Below are 7,394 nucleotides of genomic sequence, written 5' to 3' on the forward strand. Positions count from 1 at the left end.
CCACCACCTTGCTGGAACTCTGATTGGTAGAATTTTCCAGTGAAAGCATCTAGGCCAGAACTTTTTTGGTTGGTAATTTTTTATGACCTGTTCAATTTCTTCTTTTGTTATGGGTCTGTTCAAATTTTCTATGTCAGTCTTTGTTAGTTTACATAAGTAGTGTGTTTCTAGAAATCCATCCATTTCTTCTAGGTTTTCAAATTTGTTGGAGTGCAGTTCTTCATAACTAACTACCATTGAGTCAATTTGACTCATAGCAACCCCTCCTTGGGTTTCTGACATGATATCTCTATGGAAGTAGATTGCTCAATCTTTCTTCTGAGAAGTGGGTGGTGGGTTTGAACTGCCAGCCTTGGTTAGCAGTCAAATGCTTTAAGCACTATGCCACCAGACCTCCTAGTAACATGATATTATTCTTTTTGTTTTTGTTGGTTCTGTTGTGACATCACCCATTTTGTTTCTTATTCATGTTATTTGCATCTTCTCCTTCTTTTCCTTTGTTAAGTTTGCAAGTGGGTTGTCAATTTTATTAATCTTTTCAAAGAACCAACTTCTGGTCTTGATGATTTTTTTTATTGTCTTTCAATTTTCTTTTTCATTTATTTCTGCTTGAATCTTTATTATTTCTTTTCTTCTGGTACTTTAGGCTTTTTTGTTGCTCTATTTGTAACTGATGGAGAGGTTGATTGAAGGTGTTAATTTTGACTCTTCCTTCTTTTTAGATGTGTACATCTATTGCTATAAATTGCCCTCTGGTCACTGCTTTTACTATGTCCCAAAGATTTTGGTATGTTATATTTTCATTCTTTTAGACACATTTTGTATTTCATTTTTATCTCCTCTTTTACCCAGTCATTTTTGAGGAGGGTGTTACTCAGTTTCCATGCATTTGCTCTTTTTCCATTGGTTTTCCATATGTTGATTTCTAATTTTTTAACATTGTGATCTGAGAAGATGCTTTGCAGTATTTCAATGTTTTTAAGTTTATTGAGGCTTGCTTTGGGACCTAACATGTGATCTATCCTGGAGAATGTTTCATGTGTACTGGAAAGGAATGAGTATTTTGCTGTTGTTTGGTGAAGTGCTCTGTAGATATAAGTTAAGTTTGTTGATCCTATTGTTTAGTTCTTCTGCATCTTTGTTGAGTTTCTTTCCAGTTGTTCTATTTTATATTGAAATTGGTGCATTAAAATCTCCTACTACTATTGTGGAGTCATCTATGTGTCTTTTCTATTGTGCTAAACTCTGATTTATGTATTTTGGGGGTCTTTCATTGGGTGCATAGATATTGCTTATGGTTATGTCTCCTTATTTAATTGATTCTTTAATCATTCCGTAATGTTCTTCTTTGTCTCTTGTTATCATTTTTGTCATAAAATCAATTTTATCAGAAATTAATATTTCCATTCCTGACCTTTTTGGGTGGTCATTTTCTTGGTATATCTTTTTCCAACCTTTGATTTTTGGTCTATTTTTGTCTTTGTGTCTAAGGTGAGTCTCTTGGAGATAGCATATTGATGTGTCATGTTTTCTTATTCAGGCTGCTACTCTCTGTCTCTCGGGTAGTGCATTTAATCCATTTGCATTCAGTGTAATTATTAATAAATGCTAATTTTTCAATGTCATTATGTTATGTGCTTATTTGGGGTGTGACTGACTCCTTTGTTCCATACAATTTTCTGTGTTGAGCTCATTTTGTTTATGAATCATGTTATCATCTCCTTCATTGCTAGTTTTAGTATTTGCTAAGTATTTGTGTGAGGAAGCTGGCTGGGGGTGGGGGCTGCAATATGATTTGGAGCAGCTGGAAGGAGGAGACAGACCAGGAAGTGGGGAAGGCTATAGTTCAGAGCAGCTGAGGGAGACTAGGAAGTGAGTAGAGTGGTTTGGAACAACTAAGGGAGACAAACTTGGCTGTCAGTTTGTCCTACTGTGATGGCTTTGCATGTTGCTATGAAGTTGAAGGCTATGCCACCAGTGTTTCAAATGCCAGCAGGGTTACCCAAAGTGGACAGGTTTCAGTGGAGCTTCCAGACTAAGACAGACTTGGAAGAAGGGAGAAGCCATCCACTTCTCAAAGAATTGGCCATGAAAACCTTATGAATAGCAGAGAAATGCTGTCTGGTATATTACTGGAAAACTTTATGAATAGCCCTATAACATTGCCCAGTATAGTTCTAGAGGATGAGCCCCTCAGGTCAGAGGGCACTCAAGATAAAACTGGGGAAGGGTTGCCTCCTCAGAATAGAGCTGACCTCAATGAAGTGGATAGAGTAAAGCTTTCTGAACCTCCATTTGCTTATGTGGCATGACTCAAAATGAGATAAACAGCTACAAGCATCCATTAATAATTAGAACATGGAATGTATAAAGTATGAAACTAGGAAAATTGGAAGTTGTCAAAAATGAAATGGAATGCATAAAGATTTATATCCTAGGCATCAGTGAGCTGAAATAGACTGGTTTTGACCATTTTCAATCAGATAACCATGTGATCTACTATGCCAGGAATGACAAATTAAAGAGGAATGGTGTGGCATTCATCATCATAAAGAATGTTTCAAGATCTACCTGAAGTACAATGCTGTCAGTGATAGGATAACATCTGTATGCCTACAAGGAAGACCAGTTAATACTACTATTATTCAAATTTGCACACCAACCACAAAAGCCAAAGATGAGGAAATTGAAGATTTTTACCAACTTCTGTAATCTGAAATTGACCAAACTTGCAAACAAGATGTATTGTTTCACTGGTGATTGGAATGCAAAAGTTGGTAACAAAGAAGAATCACAAATTGTTGGAAAATAACACTGGAGATTGCATGACAGCATTTTCCAAGACCAATAACTTATTCATTGCAAATACCTTTTTTCCATAACACAAATGGTGGTTATACACTTGGACTTCATTAGATGGAGTACACCAGAATCAGATAGACGACTTCCGTGGCAAGTGGCAATGGAGAAGCTCAATATCTTCAGGCAAATCAAGGCCAGGAGCTGATTATGGAACAGATCATAAACTGCTCATATGCAAGTTTCAGTTGAAGCTGAAGACAATTAAAACAAATCCACAAGAGGCAAAATATAACCTTGAGTATATCCCTCCTGAATTTAGAGATCATCCAAAGAATAGATTTGATGCATTGAAATCCAATGACTGAAAACCAGAGCAATTGTGGGATGACATCAAGAACATCATCCATTAAGAAGGCAAAAGGTAATTTAAAAGACAGGGAAGGAATAAAAGACCAAAATGGGTGTCAGAAGAGACTCTGAAACTTTCTCTTGAATGGAGAGTAGCTAAAGCAAATGGAAGAAATGACAAGATAAAAGAGCTGAACAGAAGATTTCCAAGAGCAGCTCAAGAAGAAAGAGTCAGTTATTACAATGAAATGTGAAAAGACCTCAAGTTTGTAAACTAAAAGGGAAGAACATGCTCGGCATTCCTCAAGCTGAAAGAACTGAAGAAAAAATTTAAGCCTCAAATTGCAATATTAAAAGATTCTTTGAGCAATGCATTATTGAATGATTCAGGAAACATCAAAAGAAGATAGAAGGAATACACAGAGTCACTGCCAAAAATAATTGGTCAATGCTCATCCATTTTAGGAGATGGCATATGATCAAGAACCAATGGTATTGAAGGAAGAAGTCAAAGCTGCACTAAAGGAATTGGTGAAAAACAAGGCTCCATGAATTGATGGAATATCCATTGAGATGTTTCAACAAATGGATGCCATGCCAGCACACACTCAGCTATGCCAAGATATTTGGAAGACAGCTACCTGGCCAACTGACTGGAAGAGATCCATATTTGTACCCATTCCAAAAAAGATGATCCCACAGATTGTGGGAATTATTGAACAATATCAATAATATCACACACAAGTAAAATCTTACTGAAAATAATTTAAAAACAGATGCAGCAGTATATTGACAGAGAATTTCCAGAAAGGCAAGGTGGATGCAGAAGAGGACATGCAACAAGGGATATCATTGCTGATGTCAGATGGATCTTGGCTGAAAGCAAAGAATACCACAAAGATGTTTACTTGTGTTTTATTGACTATCCAAAGGCATTCAATTGTGTAGATCATGACAAATTATAGATAGCATTGAGAAGAACAGGAAGTCCAAAACACTTAATTGTACTCAAGAGGAACCTGTGCATAGACCAGGAGGCTATTGTTCAAACAGAGTAAGGGGATAGCACATGGTTTAAAATCAGGAGGGAGTGCACCAAGGTTGTATCATTTCATCATCCTTACTCAACTTGTATGCTGAGCAAATGATCCGAAAAGCTGAACTATATGAAGAAGAACATGGCATCAAGATTGGAGGAAGACTCATTAACAACCTGAGATACACAGACAACACAACTTTCCTTGCTGAAAGTGAGGATGACTTGAAGAACTTACTGATGAAGACTGAAGACTACAGTCTGCAGTATGGATTACACCTCAATATAAAGAAAACAAAAATCCTCACAACTGGACCAATAAGCAGCATCACAATAAGTGGAGAAAAGACTGAAGTTATCAATGACTTCATAGTACTTGTTTCATATTACTTGGTTCAACACCAATGGAAGCAGTAGTCAAGATATCAGACGAAGTATTGCATTAGGTAAATCTGCTGCAAAAGACCTCCTTCAAGTGGTAAAGAGCAAAGATGTCTCCTTGAAGACTAAGGTGTGCCTAACCCAAGCCATGGTATTTTCAATCACCTTATACGCATGTGAGAGCTGGGCAGTCAATAAGACTGAAGAAGAGTTGATGCTTTTGAGTTGTGGCATTAGTGTAGACTACTGAGATTACCATGGACTGCCAAAAGAACTAACAAATCTGTCCTGGATGAAGTGCAGCCAGAATGCTCCTTGGAAGTGAGAATGGCTAGACTTTATCTCACCTATTTTGGTCATGTTGTCAGAAGGGACCATTCCTTGGAGAAGGATATCATGCTTGGTAAAGTGGAGGGTCTACAAAAAAGGTGAAGGCCCTCAATGAGGGGAATTGACACAGTGGCTGCATTGAAGGGCTCAGATACAGCAAAGACAGTGAGGCTGGAACAGTATTGGGCAGTGTTTCGTTCTGTTGTACTTAGGGTTGCTATGCGTTAGATGCAACTCCATGGCACCTAACAAAAACAAAAACAAGTATTTGTGCTTGTTCTCTTCTTTATTTTGATGTGAACATTTATTATTTTTCTTCGAGGTTATCCTGTGTTTTATTATTTTCTTCTCAAGTTTTGAACAGTCTCTTCTATCTCATAATTGTCTTGGCTTCCTCATCATTTAGAAGTTCTGTAAGTACAATATTTCTTCTCTCTTTTTAATTTGTAATTGTCTTCATTTACTGATTGATGTCTCTGGTTCCCTGTTTACAGTCTTGTAGGCTTACTTTACTTTGGATACTTCTATAACTGGGTTTGTTTCTGGGTTATGTCATCATGTGTGTTAATCAGTAGTTGTTGTTTGCTGTTGTTGGTTCTCTGTCTGAAGGACTCTTTAGCATCTTTTGTAAAGTTGGTCTGATTTTAACAAATTCCCTTAGTTTCTGCTTTTGTTAAAATCTCCTAATTTCACCCTCATATTTGAGGGACAATTTTGCTCGTTATATAATTCTTGGCTGGAATTTTCTTTCTTTCAGTGTTCTATATGTATCCTCCCATTGCCTGCACATCTGTAAAGCTTCTGCTGAGAAATCAGAGCTTAGTGTTATTGGTTGTCCTTTGTAGGTAACTTTTCATTTTTCCCATGCTGCTTTCAGGATTCTTCCTTGTCTTTGGTTTGGGTGAGTTTGATGATGATATGTCTTGGTGTTTTTCTTTTGGGGTCCATCCTGTTTGGGGGGATTCATTGAACTTGAACGGATATAGTCTCATCTTTCATCATATTAGAGAAATTCTCTTCCAACAAATCTTGGACAATTTTCTCTGTGGTTTTATCTGTCTCTTCTTGTTCTGGAATTCTGATTACATATAGGTTGTCCCTCGTTATGGTATCCCACGTGAACCTTAGGCTTTCTTCATTTTAATTTGATCTTTTGTCTGATCGATACCTTAACAAACTATTACTGAGGTATTTGTCTTCAATCTCATTAATTCTGTCTTCCAGTCATTTGATTATACTCCTTTGCCCATTCAGTTTATCTATTTTCAAAATCTTAGTATTAATCTTCTGGATTTCTATGTGTTGTTTTTTTATCATTTCTAATTTTTTATTTATTTGGTTAATTTATTCTATTTATTTATCTATTTATTTTATTGTGATTTGGGTGAAAATTTGCAGAACAAATTCACTTTCCAAACAGCAGTTCACATACACCTTGTCTCATGACACTGACTACAATTTACCCCAATGCAACAGCTCCCACTTCCTCCCGGTAGTTACTTCTTCCCTGTGTCCATCCCTCCATGCACTCCTGCCCCCTGAGCTATCTCCCTGTGCATAAACAGCCCTTATTTCTCCCATGATTGTTTTCTCCAAGGAGTGTATCTACCTCAGGTAAATGTTCAACTCATATGCCTATCTTTTGTTTGACTGGAAGTCACATGTGTGGGTTCAATTCCAGACCTGAAGGGCAGCTAGGGGCCATAGTCTCAGTGGTTCAACCAAGCTCTATCAGAACAACAAACCTGCCCCCCCCCCTTTTTTTCCAAATGATTTTGAGTTTTTTTCCACATTGTTCTCCCTTTCTATCCAGGATCTCCTACATAGATCCCCTCCAAGTGGTTGACAGTTATTTTATCAATTTATTCTTATATTGTTGTCTTAAATTGTTCTAGAGTTTTGTCTGTTTTTTCCTTAATTTAATCAGTGTTTTTCATGATCTGTCTCTCAATCCATTGAAGGCACCCAAATATAATTCTTTTGATTTCCTTATCAGGAAGTTCCAATGCTGCTTCTTCCTCAGGAATATTTTCTGGGTTTGTATCTTGCTCCCTTGTTTCTACTACTTCATCTTGCTTTTTTGTGTGGACTGTGATGGTCTGTTGTCTCCAAGATATGGTAGTGTTGTTGCATTTATGTTTAATGAGTTGGTTGTATGTTGGTGTGATTTGCATGGGATTTTTTTCCTTGATTTTGTCTTGATATATCTGTATGAGCAGAGAACTGTGCTCCTCTGTTTTCTAGTTGTTATCCCTTAGGCACTCACCACCTGTCTCCTTGTGGGTGTGACAGAGAATGAACGTGTGCACAGATCTTGTTTGCTGTTTGTAAAGAGCAGTTGATGGTAAGTTGAGCTGGGATTGGCCACTATCATTAGTCAGTTGGGGCAAAAGCAAGTGGAGGCCCTCACCTAGTAGGTGGAGCTGCAGGAAGTGCAAATATGGTTGGGTTTTGTGAGAATGGTTGCTTTCTCCCACTCATTTAGGCCAAAAAAAAA

Source organism: Orycteropus afer, unplaced genomic scaffold (assembly GCF_000298275.1).
Source record: "Orycteropus afer afer isolate SDZICR_OR568_19922 unplaced genomic scaffold, OryAfe1.0 scaffold00028, whole genome shotgun sequence".
Lineage (NCBI taxonomy): Eukaryota > Metazoa > Chordata > Mammalia > Tubulidentata > Orycteropodidae > Orycteropus > Orycteropus afer.